We start from the raw sequence: 15,334 nt of genomic DNA, 5'->3' as shown, positions 1-15,334 counted from the left end.
GGAGGAAGCTATAAAGTGTGGGAGCCGTGGTTTATGAAGGAAGTGGAATCTCTGGTCAAGAGGAAGAAGAAGGCTTATGTTAGGATGAGATGTGAAGGCTCAGTTAGGGCGCTTGAGGTTACAAGGTAGCCAGGAAAGACCTAAAGAGAGGGCTCAGATGAGCCAGGAGGAGACTTGAGAAGTTGTTGGCAGATAGGATCAGCGTAAACCCTAAGGCTTTCTATAGATATTTAAGGAATAAATGAATGCTGAGGGTAAGATTAGGGTCAATCGAGGATAGTAGTGGGAAGTTGTGTGTGGAGTCAGAGGAGATAGGGGAAGCACTAAATGAATTTTTTCGACAGCTTTCACTCTAGAAAATGACAATGTTGTCGAGGAGAATACTGAGATACAGGCTACTAGACTAGGTGCGATTGAGGTTCACAAGGAAGAGGTATTAGAAATCCTACAGAGTGTGAAAATAGATAAGTCCCCTGGGCCGGATGGGATTTATCCTAGGATCCTCTGGGATGCCAGAGAGAAGATTGCCAAGCCTTTGGCATTGATCTTTAACTCGTCATTGTCTACAGGAATACTGCCAGACAACTGGAGGATAGCAAATGTGGTTCCCCTGTTCAAGAAGGGGAATAGAGACAACCCTGGTAATTATAGACCAGTGAGCCTTACTTCAGTTGTTGGTAAAGTGTTGGAAAAGGTTATAAGAGATCGGATTTATAATCATCTAGAAAAGAATAATTTGATTAACGATAGCATGGTTTTGTGAAGTGTAGGACGTGCCTCACAAACCTTACTGAGTTCTTTGAGAAGGTGACCAAACAGGTAGATGAGAGTAAACCGGTTGATGTCATGTATATGGATTTCAGCAAGGCGTTCGATAAGGTTCGCCACAGTAGGCTATTGTACAAAATGCAGAGGAATGGGGTTGTGGGATATATAGCAGTTTGGATCAGAAATTGGCTTGCTGAAAGAAGGCAGAGGGTGGTGGTTGATGGGAAATGTTCATCCTGGAGTCCACTTACTAGTGGTGTACCACAAGGTTCGGTGTTGGGTCCACTGCTGTTCGTCATTTTTATAAACGGCCTGGATGAGGGCGTAGAAGGATGGGTTAGTAAATTTGCAGACGACACTAAGGTCGGTGGAGTAGTGGATAGTGACGAAGGATGTTGTCGGTTACAGAGACACATAGATAAGCTGCAGAGCTGGGCTGAGAGGTAGCAAATGGAGTTTAATGCAGACAAGTGTGAGGTGATGCACTTTGGTAGGAGTAACTGGAATGCAAAGTACTGGGCTAATGGCAAGATTCTTGGTAGTGTAGATGAGCAGAGAGATATCGGTGTCCATGTACACAGATCCTTGAAAGTTGCCACCCAGGTTGACAGGCCTGTTAAGAAGGCATACAGTGTTTTAGCTTTTATTAATAGAGGGATCAAGTTCCGAACCAAGAGGTTCTGCTGCAGCTGTACAAAACTCTGATGCGGCTGCACTTGGAGTATTGCGTACAGTTCTGGTCACCGCATTATAAGAAGGATGTGGAAGCTTTGGAAAGGGTGCAGAGGAGATTTACTAGGATGTTGCCTGGTATGGAGGGAAGGTCTTACGAGGAAAGGCTGAGGGACTTGAGGCTGTTTTCGTTAGAGAGAAGAAGCTTGAGAGGTGACTTAATTGAGACATATAAGATAATCAGAGGGTTAGATAGGGTGGATAGGGAGAGCCTTTTTCCTAGGATGGTGACGGTGAGCATGAGGGGCATAGCTTTAAATTGAGGGCTGAAAGATAAAGGACAGATGTCAGAGGTTTTTTCTTTACTCAGAGTAGCAAGGGTATGGTACGCTTTGCCTGCAACGGTAGTAGATTCGCCAACTTTAAGTACATTTAAGTCATCATTGGACAAGCATATTGGCGTACATGGAATAGTGTAGGTTAGATGGGCTTCAGATCGGTATTGCAGGTCGGCACAACATCGAGGGCTGAAGGGCCTGTACTGTGCTGTAATGTTCTGTGTTCTATGTTCTATGTTCTATGTTCTCCCAGTGTTTTCATGATTTCCTCCGCTTCCTCTGGTTGCCTCCCACAATCCAAAGATGCGCAGATTAGGTAGATTGGCTATGCCAAAAATTGCCCTATAACACTCAGAGATAATAAGGTTAGGTGGGTTAGCCATAGTCAACACTCCATTTGGAGTTATGGGGATAGGGTAAGAGGTGCACCTGGGCATACTCTTGCAAGTGTTGGTGTGGGTGCGATGGACTGAATATCCTCTTTCTAAACTGTAGGGATTCAATGAAATAAGAGGGAGGTGTATAAAATAATTTTTTTATTCATTCGTGGGATGTGAGCATTTGCTAATGTTAGTAATTACTGGAGAAATTAAAGACAGTGAAAACTGATAAATGCACAGAATTTAATGGTCTTTATCCTCGAGTTCTAAAAGAAGTGGCTGCAGACAGAAATGGTATCACTTGTGATTTTCCAGGTTGTATTGAAAACAGTCCTGTAGATGGAAAATAGCACATGTAACTCTTCGACTTAACTATTATTCAAGAAATGCCAGAGGGAGAAAACAGAAACTACAGCTAACTTGACGTCAACTGTCAGGAATGTGTAAAAAGCCATTAGTAATGATTTATTAGGTCATATTAATGAAGTGGTACAGGGAGTTTAGAAAATCATTGTGCGATAATACTTGAAGTGGTCTATTTTGTCTTTTTTTTTGGAAAGAAATGTTTTAAGAGAAAGCTGCCAAGATGTGTTTGAAAACTTGTAAACAGTTTGTGAAGCCTTGGGGTTCTTTTAATAAGGTGGAACAATAGCGGCACCCTGAGTGGGTGTGGTCAAGCTCTCACAGAAACAGGAATTTTAGTTTTTTAGTTTTCAATAGTAGCAGTTGCTGCTGATGTCTTGAAAAAGTGGACACTATTATTTTCCCTGTTCCAGTTACAGCTAAAAGCTGGATTTTTCCTTCTGCTGCTGGAGTTGCATGTGAATTTGCCTTTTGCCAAGGGTGTGTCGATGGGATATCAATATGTTGGGACAGTTCCAATTTAATAGCTAAATAATCTATTTTTCTGTTAAGCATTTCAATCGAAACACAGTTAATCCATATCTTCCCTTTATTTTTTCTTTTATTATATTGAACTAGGCTATAGTATAAGAGATAATGGCAACTGCAGATGCTGGAGAATCCGAGATAATAAAGTGTGGAGCTGGATAAACACAGCAGGCCAAGCAGCATCTTAGGATCACAAAAGCTAGAGCCTTCATCAGAAAAACCTTTTGCTCTTAATATGCTGCTTGGTTGATGCTCTGTTCATCCAGCTCCACACTTTATTAGACTGTAGAATAAATTGTCTTTTGCTCAAAATCAAGTAGTTTCATCCATTAAACTGCATCTGGAACACAGGACTTTATATTTATCTTTAAAATAAGATAAAGGGTCTGGGCTACTTTTTCATTCTATTATGAGGGGATCTAATCTGGTCGATAACAAAATGGGGGCTTGTTTTGAAATCAAAATCTCTAATTCAAGGTTGAGTTTAGGATTATTGGACTCAAAAGCAATGAGTGTTCAATGTTGTATCAGAGATTGGGTTAGAGCAGGGCCCTCAAAGGAAAATGAGGTGTTGTTCAAAGATAACAAAGTGTGGAGCTGGATGAACACAGCAGGCCAAGCAGCACCTCAGAAGCTCAAAAGTTGACATTTTGGGCCGAGACCCTTCATCAGAAAAGGGGGTTGGAAAGACGATTCTGAAATAAATAGGGAGAGAGAGGGAGACGGATTGAAGATGGATAGAGGAGAAGATAGATGGAGAGGAGACAGACAAGTTAAAGGGGCCGGAATGGAGCCTGTAGAGGTGAGTATAGATGGGGAGGTAGGGAGGAGATAGGTCAGTCCGGGGAGGACAGACAGGTCAAGGGGGCGGGATGAGGTTAGTAGGTAGGAAATGGAAGTGCGGCTTGAGGTGGGAGGAGGGGATAGGTGAGAGGAAGAACAGGTTGGGGATGCAGGGATGAGCTGGGCTGGTTTTGGGATGCAGTAGGGGGAGGGGAGATTTTGAAGCTTGTGAAATCTACATTGATACCATTGGGCTGCAGGGTTCCCAAGCGGAATATGACTTGTTGTTCCTATAACCTTCAGGTGGCATCATTGTGGCACTGCAGGAGGCCCAGGATGGACACATCGTCTAAGGAATGTGAGGGGGAGTTGAAATGGTTCGCGACTGGGAGGTGCAGTTGTTTATTGTGAACCGAGCGTAAGTGTTCTGCAAAGTGGTCCCCAAGCCTCCGCATGGTTTCCTTGATCTAGAGGAAACCACAATGGGTACAGCAGATGCAGTGTACCACATTGGCAGACGTGCAGGTGAACATCTGCTTGATGTGGAAAGTCTTCTTAGGGCCTGGGATGTGGGTGAGGGAGGAGGTGTGGGGGCAAGCGTAGCACTTCCTGCGGTTGCAGGGGAAAGTGTCGGCTTTGGTGGGGTTGGAGGTGAGTGTGGAGTGGACAAGGGAGTTACAGAGAGAGTGGTCTCTCCGGAAAGCAGACAAGGGTGGGGATGGAAAAATGTCTTTGGTGGGGGGGTCGGATTGCAGATGAACAAAGAACAAAGAAAATTACAGCACAGGAACAGGCCCTTCAGCCCTCCAAGCCTATGGGGATCGTGATCCTCTGTCTAACCTGTCATCTATTTTCTAGGTGTCTGTGTCCATTTGCTCCCCGCCCATCCATGTACCTGTCCAGATATACCTTAAAAGATGCTAACGTGTCTGCATCTACCACCTCCGCTGGCAGTGCAATCCAGGCACCCACCATCCTCTGCGTAAAGAACTTTCCACGCGTATCTCCCTTAAACTTTCCTCCTCTCACTTTGAACTCATGACCCCTAGTAATTGAGTCCCCCACTCTGGGTAAAAGCTTCTTGCTATCCACCCTGTCTATACCCCTCATGATTTTGTAGACCTCAATCAGGTCCCCCCTCAATCTCCGACTTTCTAGTGAAAATAATCCTAATCTACTCAACCTCTCTTCATAGCTAGCACCCTCCATACCAAGCAACATCCTGGTGAACCTCCTCTGCACCCACTCCAATGTGTCCACATCCTTTTGGTAATGTGGCAACCAGAACTGTACACAGTACTCCAAATGTGGCCGAACCAAAGTCTTATACAACTGTAACATGACCTGCCAACTCTTGTACTCAATACCCCGTCCAATGAAGGAAAGCATGACGTACGCCTTCTTGACCACCTGATTGACCTGCGTTGCCACCTTCAGGGAACAATGGACCTGAACACCCAGATCTCTCTGTTCATCAATTTTCCCTAGGACTTTTCCATTTGCTGTACAGTTCACTCTTGAATTAGATCTTTCAACATGCATCACCTCGCATTTGCCCGGATTGAACTCAATCTGCCATTTATCTGCCCAACTCTGCAGTCTATCTATATTCTACTATAATCTCTGACAGTCCCCTTCACTATCTGCTACTCCACCAATCTTAGTGTCATCTGCAAACTTGCTGATCAGATCACCTACACCTTCCTCCAAATCATTTACGTATATCACAACCAAAAGTGGTCCCAGCACAGATCCCTGTGGAACACCACTAGTCACAGGTTTCCAATTTGAGAAACTCCCCTCTACTACTACCCTCTGTCTCCCATTGCCTAGCCAGTTTTTTATCCATCCAGCTAGCACACCCTGGATCCCATGTGACTTCACTTTCTCCATCAGCCTGCCATGGAGAACCTTATCAAATGCCTTACTGAAGTCCATGTTTATGACATCTACAACCTTTCCCTCATCAACCAACTTTGTCACGTCCTCAAAGAATTCTATTAAGTTGGTAAGACATGACCTTCCCTGCACAAAACCATGTTGCCTATTACTGATAAGCCCATTTTCTTCCAAATGGGAATACATCCAATCCCTCAGTATCTTCTCCAGTAACTCCTCAACCACTGATGTCAGGCTCACTGGTGGAAGTGCCAGAGGATGTATCCGGAGATTGGTGCGGTGGTATGTGAGGACGAGGGGGACCATCTTTCGGCGGTTATTGTGGGGACGCGGTGTGAGGGCTGAGTTGCGGGAAATGCGAGAGACACAGTTGAGGGCATTTTCAACCATTGCGGGGGGAAAGCTGCAGTCCTTGAAGAACGAGGACATCTGGGATGTACGGGAGTGGAATGCCTCATCCTGGGAGCAGACGCTGCGGAAGCAAAGGAATTTGGAATAGGGGGTGGAATTTTTGCAGGAAGGTGGGTGGGAGGAGGTGTATTCCCAGTAGCTGTGGGAGTCGGTGGGCTGGAAATGGATATCGGTTTCTAGGTTTTTGCCTGAGATGGAGAACAGAGAAGTCCAGGAAGGTGAGGGATGTGTTGGAGATGGTCCAGTTGCAGTGTTCAATGTTAGTGTCTTTTAATTCAGGTGTTGAATTCAGTTGCTTTAAACAGTGTGTGTCTTGCATAATAATGGCTCTTTCAGTTACTAAAAGATTCCTGTGAATGGAAGAAGTCTCTTCAGGGGTTTTACAGAAAGTGAACATGGCAAGGCTTTCAGAATTGACAAACAAAAGCTGGAGTTGGGTTGCCTGCATCTGATAACGAAAGGAAGTAGTTATGGAAATAATGTAGCATTTACAATTACCACGAATGCAATCAGAATCTTGGAAATGGCTAAAATTCAGTTGAAAATGAAGCAACTTGAGCATGAAAAGGAAATAAGACTGTTTGAATTCTGATTAAAAACAGAGGAAAAAGAAAAAGAAATAATAGCTCCAGTAGAAAGAAAGAGAGAAACAGATAGAAGGAAGGGAGAAAGAGAGAGAAGAAAAGGAGAAAGACAATTTTTGAACTTAAGATGTTAGAACTGAAAACTCAAACTCAACTTAAAATGGCAGAAGTAGAGATGAAAATTAGGACTAGTAATGGGGACAGGAATGGGCAGCAACACCATTATTGCCAAAGGCATGGTGGGAATGTGTTTAAGTATGTCCATGCATTGCTTAAGTTTGATGAGAATGAGATAGAAGTATTTTTTATTTCATTTGAGCATATGGCTAAACAAATGAAATGGCCTGTGATCACATGTGTATTGTAGATCCAAGCAAAGTAGAGCTAATGAGGTACTTGCATCACTATCAGAGGAGGTATCTAGGCAGTATAATGAGATGAAAAGTGCCATGTTAAGTGCATATGAGCTAGTACCAGAAGCCTATAGACAACATTTTAGGAATCCAAGGAGGGAACCTGGTCAAACATGCATTGAGTTTTAAAGGATCAGCAAAGTAATTTTGATCAGTAGATAAGGGCATTGAACACAAATCAAACATATGACATTCTTAGAGAGCCAATTGTTTTGGAGGAATTAAAAAATTCACTTCCTGAAGCAATGAGAAGTCATGAGGAAGAGCAAAGACTTAAAAATGTAAGATTGGCACTGGAAATGACAGATGGTTATGAGTTAGTTCATAAGTCAAAGATGTCTTACGATATCAGCTTTGATCTGTGAGATACCAAAATTAGGGAAAAGAGAACTTCAGGTGGTAAAGGTAAAGGAGATCTCATTGAAGACAGTAAAGATAGTTTACAGATAACACAGTGCAGAGCTGGAGGAACACAGCAAGCCAGGCAGCATCAGAGGAGCAGGAAAGCTAATGTTTTGGGTTGGGACTTTCCTTCAGTTTCAGCTTTCCTGCTCCTCTGATGCTGCCTGGCCTGCTGTGTTCCTTCAGCTCTACACTGTGTTATCTCAGACTCCAGCATCGGCAGTTCTTACTACCTTTTTAAAGATAGTTTACAACTGGGTGAAAGGGAAACCCAGGAAGGGAAAGTGAAGTAAAAAAGCTCGGATGTTTTCACTGTAAGAAGATAGGCCATATGAAGTTTAGAAAAAGCACTGGGAGAATGGATACGGAAAAACAGGATACGCCAGTGGGTTTTGTTGAAGTGGTAAAGGGAAGCTAAAAAGCTGCAACAGAATGTACAGCCAGGTCAGGGGTTGGTTGAGAAGATACTGCCAGTTTCTTTTAAAGAATTTACTTGCGAGGGTAAAGTTTATATGCCAGGAGGAAAATTAAAATTTTAAGACATACAGGAGTAAGTCGATCTTTGATGGTAAGAGATGATAAGATTGAAAAGGTGGTCAAATGTGAAATTCATGATGAGAAAAGCAATGAGGTTGATGAGTCTGGTGAAAAATGATGACCGTGATAGGAGTAATAGAGAAATTCTTGGTGCCAGGAATACTGTTTATTCTTGGCAATGATATAGCTGGATCACAGATGGGAGTGGTGCCTACAGTGGTTGAAAAGCCAGTGGAAAATCAGCCAACTGATGTGCTACAGGAAGTGTACCTGTGATTTTTCCTAACAATGTGGTAACAATTTCACAAAGACTTGGGTGGAAACAGGAGGTAATATCAAAGAATAAAGATAAGGAAGTTGAAGTTCAATTATCAGAGACTATGTTTGGTCAAAAGGTTGAGACAAAACAAGGACAGATGGAAGAAAAAGTGGATATTTTTAGGTCAGGGAAATTAACTGAATTACAACAGAAAGATGAAAAACTAAAGCGGCTATATCAAAAAGCATGTACAGAAGAAGAATCTGGGTGTATCCCCTAATGTTACTATCTTAGAAATGGCATCTGGATGAGGAAATGGAGACCATCACATATGCAGGCTGGTAAGAAATGGGCAGAAGTTCATCAAGTTGTATTACCAGTGGATTACAAAAAGAAAGTGGTGCTGATAGAAAATGAATTACCAGTAGGAGGTCATTTGAGAATAAGGAAGTCTCAAGCCAAAATACAAAAACATTTTATTGGCCTGGACTGCATAAGGATGTAATTGAATTTTGCCAGGCATGTTGTACTTGTCAGGCAATTGGAAATCCTCATGCAGCAATAAAACCAGTACTTTTAATGTCCATTCCTGCATTAGAGGAAACTTTTACAAGTGTCTTAATTGCTTGTGTTAGGACCCCTACCTAAAGCAATAAATGGCAATCAGTATTTGTTGACTATATGGACATGTCTACTAGATTTCCAGAGGCCATTCCATTGTGCAGTATCGCAGCTAAACGGTTACCAAAGAGTTACTCAACATTTTTTAACTGGAAATTGACTACTCACAGAATTACAATCGGATATAGGGTAACATTTTACATCAAAGTTATTCAAGGATGTTATGTACAGTTTAGAATTAACACAATTCAAATCCATTGCCTACCATTCAGAATTGCAGGGACCGTTCGAACAGTGGCATCAAACTTTAAAGACCATGTTGAAAACTTGCAGTTAAGGCTACCCACAGAATTGAGATGAAGGAATTCCATTTTACTTTTTGCAATTGAAGATGTGTCAAATGAAGTTACTAAATTCAGTCCATTTGAGATATTTTTTGGGCATGGGATAAGAGGACCACTGAAATTAATTAAGGAGAAGTTGGTGAGTCAGAGTTCAGAGACCACATACTTGGACAATGTGTCAAATTTTATGGAAAACTTAAATAGATTGGATGAGTTGGCTATACAATAGAGTTAGTGGGCCCTATAAGATCAAAAGGAAATTTTGTGAGGGTAACTATTTGATAAGACTGCCAGATAGGAAGAAAAGTCACAGAGTATTTTGATTTGGAAGGAAAGCAAAAGGAGAATCTGTTACTAGTTACAACACAGAGTGAAGAACCAAGTTTGGATGATTCTGAATTGGACATTCCTCAAATTAAATTGGATGATGAAGAAGCTTCCAAAAATTGGGATAAATTATTGAGTTACCTTCCAGAGGAAAATTGAAATGACTTGAAAGTGTTATTACAATCACATGGAGACATGAATATGAATAAATAGGAAAGTATTAATCTGATTATACATGCTAAGAGTGAGATTGAAAAAGCCCAAGTCACATTCCTGGGCCATGACATTGGACATGGACTGATGGCCCCTCGGAAGGCAAAAGCAAAGGTTATGGGGAGTTCCCTTTACCATTGACAAAGAGGTCATTATTACAATTCCTGGGATCGAGTGTTTTTTTATTGAAAGTTTGTACCAAATTTTAGCGGTGTGGTTGTTGCACTGATTGATTTGTTGAAGAAGTGCAGAATTTTTTGTGGCCGGTAGACTGGCGGAAGGAATTTAAAAACCTAAAAGCCGTGTGCTCCAGTGTGAGCCACATCTAATTTTTCAAAGCCATTCAAGGTGAATATGGATTCAAGTGATGTAGGTGTCAGTGCTGTACTCTTGCAAGAAGACGACGAGAAGGTAGAAAGACCTATTTTTTCCAGAAAATTTAATAATCATCAACAGAAATATTCGACAGCTGAGAAAGAGACTTTGAGCTTGGTGTTGAAATTATAACATTTCAGCATTTATGTTGGCAGTAATATGTCTGAGACAATTGGATATACTGATCATAGCCCCTTCATATCTTTGGAAAAATGTAAGGATCTAAGACTGTCTAGATGGAAGTTATTAGTGAAATCATTCAAGTTGAAATTATATATGTGGCAGGACGAGAGTACATAATGCTGACTTGTTGTTATGACTGTGGTGAGGGAAGTTTGAGGCATTTTATTGCAGGGAAAAATGGGCTGAAGTGGACTGTTGGACTGTAGCTGTGAATGCTTGCATGCTTGGAGTCTACCTCCCTGAACACTATGGGCAATTTAGCATGGCCAATAACCTGCACATCTTTGGACTGTGGGAGGAAACTGGAGCACCTGGAAGAAACTCACGCAGACACAGGGAGAATGTGCAAACTCCACACAGACAGTCACCTGAAGCTGGAATTGAACCTGGGTCCCTGGTGCTGTGAGGCCACTGTGCCACCCCAGAAAAATAGATATCCTATATACTTAGATATAGGAAAAATAGAAATCACTGAGACATATTGAGGGATAGGATCTATTCCCATTTGGAAGAAAATGGGCTTATCAGTGATAGGCAACATGGTTTTGTACAGGGAAGGTCATGTCTTACCAACTTAATAGAATTCTTTGAGGATGTGACAAAGTTGATTGATGAGGGAAAGGCTGTAGATGTCATATACATGGACTTCAGTAAGGCGTTTGATAAGGTTACCCGTGGCAGGCTGATGGAGAAAGTGAAGTCACATGGGGTCCAGGGCGTGCTAGCTAGATGGATAAAAAAACTGGCTGGGCAACAGGAGACAAAGGGTAGTAGTAGAAGGGAGTTTCTCAAATTGGAGACCTGGAACTAGTGGTGTTCCACAGGGATCTGTGCTGGGACCACTGTTGTTTGTGATATATGTAAATGATCTGGAGGAAGGTGTAGGTGGTCTGATCAGCAAGTTTGCTGATGACACTAAGATTGGTGGAGTAGCTGATAGTGAAGGGGACTGTCAGAAATTACAGCAGAATATAGATAGACTGGAGAGTTGGGCAGATAAATGGCAGATGGAGTTCAATCCGGGCAAATGCGAGATGATGCATTTTGGAAGATCAAATTCAAGGGCGATCTATACAGCAAAATGAAAAAGTCCGAGGGAAAATTGATGAACAGAAAAATCTGGGTGTTCAGGTCCATTGTTCCCTGAAGGTGACAACGCAGGTCAATAGGGTGGTCCAGAAGGCATATGGCATGCTTTCCTTCATTGGACGGGGTATTGAGTACAAGAGTTGGCAGGTCATGTTGCAGTTGTACAGGACATTGGTTCGGCCACATTTGGAATACAGTGTACAGTTCTGGTTGCCACATTACCAAAAGGATGTGGACATTTTGGAAAGGGTGCAGAGGAGGTTCACCAGGATGTTGCCTGGTATGGAGGGTGCTAGCTATGAAGAGAGGTTGAATAGATTCGGATTATTTTCATTAGAAAGTCGGAGATTGAGGGGGAACCTGATTGAGGTCTACAAAATCATGAGGGGTATAGACAGGGTGGATAGCAAGAAGCTTTTACCCAGAGTGGGGGACTCAATTACTAGGGGTCATGAGTTCAAAGTGAGAGGAGGAAAGTTTAAGGGAGATACGCGTGGAAAGTTCTTTACACAGAGGGTGGTGGGCACTTGGAACGCGTTGCCAGCGGAGGTGGTAGACGCAGACACATTAGCATCATTTAAGATATATTTGGACAGGTACATGGATGTGCAGGGAGCAAATGGACACAGACCATTAGAAAATAGATGACAGGTTAGACGGAGGATCTTGATCAGTGCAGGCTTGGAGGGCCGAAGGGCCTGTTCCTGTGCTGTAGGTTTCTTTGTTCTTTGTACATCATCCTGTAAGATTTTGTGGGTGGAGCTAAGAAATATGAAGGCGATGGTAATGTTATTGGGGTTATGCTATAGGACCCCAAATAGTCAATGGCAATTCGAGGAACATATCTGCAGATAGATTGTGGAGGCTTGCAGGAGAAATAGTGTTGTGATAGTGGAGAATTTTAATTTTCCTAACATAGGCTGGCACCTCTATAGTGTTAAGCGCTTAGATGGGGTGGAATTTTGTAAATGTGTTCAGGAACATTTCCTCAAACAGTATATAGAGGGTCCTATCCAGGAAGAGGAAAACACAGCCTGCTCTTGGAACAGGCACCTGGGATCAAGGGAATCCCTGCAGGTATATACAGGATATAGGAGTTTACTGAAGAAGGAAATCAAGATGGCGAAAATAGGGGCATGAGATTGCTTTGGCTAAGATTAGGGTGAGTCCAAAGAGATTTTTTTAAGTTTATTAATGGAAAAAGAATAACTGGAGAGGGAATAGGACCCCTCAAGGACCAAAGTAGACATGTTTGTATAAAACTGCTAGAGATGACCGAGGTCTTCAATGAACATTTCTCCTCTGTGTTTACCATGGAGAAGGACGTGAAAACTTGGGAACTTGGGGAAGTTAGTGGCGATATCTTGGGGACAGTCCATATTACACCAGAGAACATGTTGGAAGGGTTAGAATGTATGAAGGTGGATAAATCTCCTGGTCCTGACCAGACATACCCAAGAGCCCTGCAAGAGTCTAGAGAAGGGGACACTGGCTGATATATTTGTATCATCATTAGCCATGGGTGAGGTCCTAGAAGACTGGAGGATGGTGAATGCTGTGCCATTATTCAAGAAGGACTGTAAAGAAAAACCTGGGAATTATAGGCCAGTAAACTTAACATCTGCGGTAGTTCAGTTACTTGAGAAAATTCTGAAGGATTAGGTATACATGCATTTAGAAAGACAGGCTTTGATTAGGAGTAGTCAGCATGGGAGTGTCAGTAGGAAATCATCCCTCACAAATTTGTTTGAGTTCTTTGATGAAGTGACCAGGAAGATTGATGAGGGGAGGGCAGCAGATGCCATCTGCACGGATTTCAGTAAGGCCTTTGATAAAGTTCCACATGGTAGGCTGCTTTGGAAGATTAAGTTGCATGGAATCCAGGGAGAGTTGGCAAATTGGATGCACAATTGGCTTGGTGGTAGGAAGCAGAGAGTAATAGTGGAATGATGCTTGTCAGACTGGAGGCCTGTGATGAATGGTGTGCCTCAGAGGTTGGTGCTGAGCCCACTGCTAAATTCTAACTCTATCAATGATTTGGATGGGAATGTACAAGGCATGATTAGTAAGTTTGTGCATGACACTACAATAGACAGTATCCTGGACAGTGAGGATGGTTATCAGAAGTTGCAGCAAGATCTTGATGAGCTGGGGAAATGGGATGAGAAATGGCAAATGGAGTTTAATATAAATAAGTGTAAGATGTTGCATTTTGAAAAGTCAAACCAAGGTAGGAGTTTCATGGTAAATGGTATGTAATGAAACAGAGGGGCCTTGGAGTTCAGGTGCATGGTCCTCTGAAAGGGGATTCACAGCTATACAGGGCAGTCAAAAAGGCTTTAGGCACGCGAGCTTCCATCAGTCAGGGCATTGAATAAAGACATTGGGAAGCAATGTTGCTGTTACACAGGATGTTGGTGAGGCCGTACTTGGAGTATCTTGTTCAATTTTAATCACCTTGCTCTAGGAAAGATGTTATTAAACTGGAAAGAGTGCAGAACAAATCTACAAGGATTTTGCCAGGGCTCAAGGGACCGAGTTCTGGGGAGAGGCTGGGCAAATTAGGAGTTGCTTTTTTCCAGCATAGGAGACTGAGGGGTTTCTTATTGAAGTGTGTAAGATTATGAGAGACGTGAATAGGGTGAATACACTTCGTCTTCCTTCCCAGGTTTGGGGAATCAATGATTAAAGGGCATCAGTTTAAGGAAGAATACACAGGAATCTTAGGAGCAGCATTTTTCCAGAGAAGATGGTACACTTTTGGAACGAACTGCCAGTGGAAGAGCATTTGGACAAATTCATGGACAGGAAATGTTTATAACGATATGGGTGAAGTGAAGGGTTACAGTGGATGGACATTTTGGTCAGCACACACCCACTCGGGATGAAGGGCCTGTCTCTTTGCTGTAGGATTCTGTGACTCTATGAATCAACAAGTGCAAATTTGGCAAGTGAAATCTGAGAAAATGTGAGGCTATGCATTTTGGCAGCTCAATATTATTGCGATAGAAGAACTCTACAAAAAGTAATAGAACAGAGTGTTAACACTAACCCTAATCCTCATGCATGAATCACATAAAGCAGCATCCAAGCAGCATTCAGAAGGTAATAGGGAAAGCAAATGAACTCTCCGCCTTGATTTCAAAGAAAATGGAGCATTCAAATAGAGTAATCTTGATAAATCTCTGCAAAATATGAATTAGACCACTCTAAGAATATTGTAAACAGTTTTAGCCCTTTTATCTAAGGAAAGGCATTGAAGAAAGTCCAGGAAAGGTTCACATAGTGAACTTGTATGTGGAAGGATTTTCTCATGAGGAGATTTGTGTCGGGTAGGCCTATACTCATTGGAGTATAGAGGAATGAGAGGTGACCTTATTGAAACTTACAAGATTCTTAGGGGACATGGCAGGGTAGATAATAAGAGGTTGTTTCCCCTTGTGGGAGACTCTAGGACCAGAAAGCATAATCATAGAGTAAATTGTTGCTCATTTAAAACTAAATGATGAAGGTTGTTTTTCTCTCAGAGAGTTGTGGATCTGTGTAATACTTTAGCGCAGAGGTTTGTAGAGGCTGAAACATTAAGTATAGTCAAAACTGAGTTAAATAGATTGTTAATTGGTTAGGGAATCAGTGTTTATGGTGTTAAGGCAGGAAAGAAGAGTTGAGGATTATCAGAGCAGCCATATTCTCATTGAATGACAGAGCAGGTTCAATTAAAAAAAACTCTTGTGATTTTTACACAACATTTGACCCATTGAATCTGCTTTACCATTCAACGAGATCATGGCTGATCAACTCCACCTCACTACTTTTCCTGAATGTACAAATAGATGAATGGCAAG

This window comes from Stegostoma tigrinum, chromosome 3 (assembly GCF_030684315.1).
Source record: "Stegostoma tigrinum isolate sSteTig4 chromosome 3, sSteTig4.hap1, whole genome shotgun sequence".
NCBI lineage: Eukaryota > Metazoa > Chordata > Chondrichthyes > Orectolobiformes > Stegostomatidae > Stegostoma > Stegostoma tigrinum.
Note: the sequence above shows the minus strand (reverse complement) of the source record.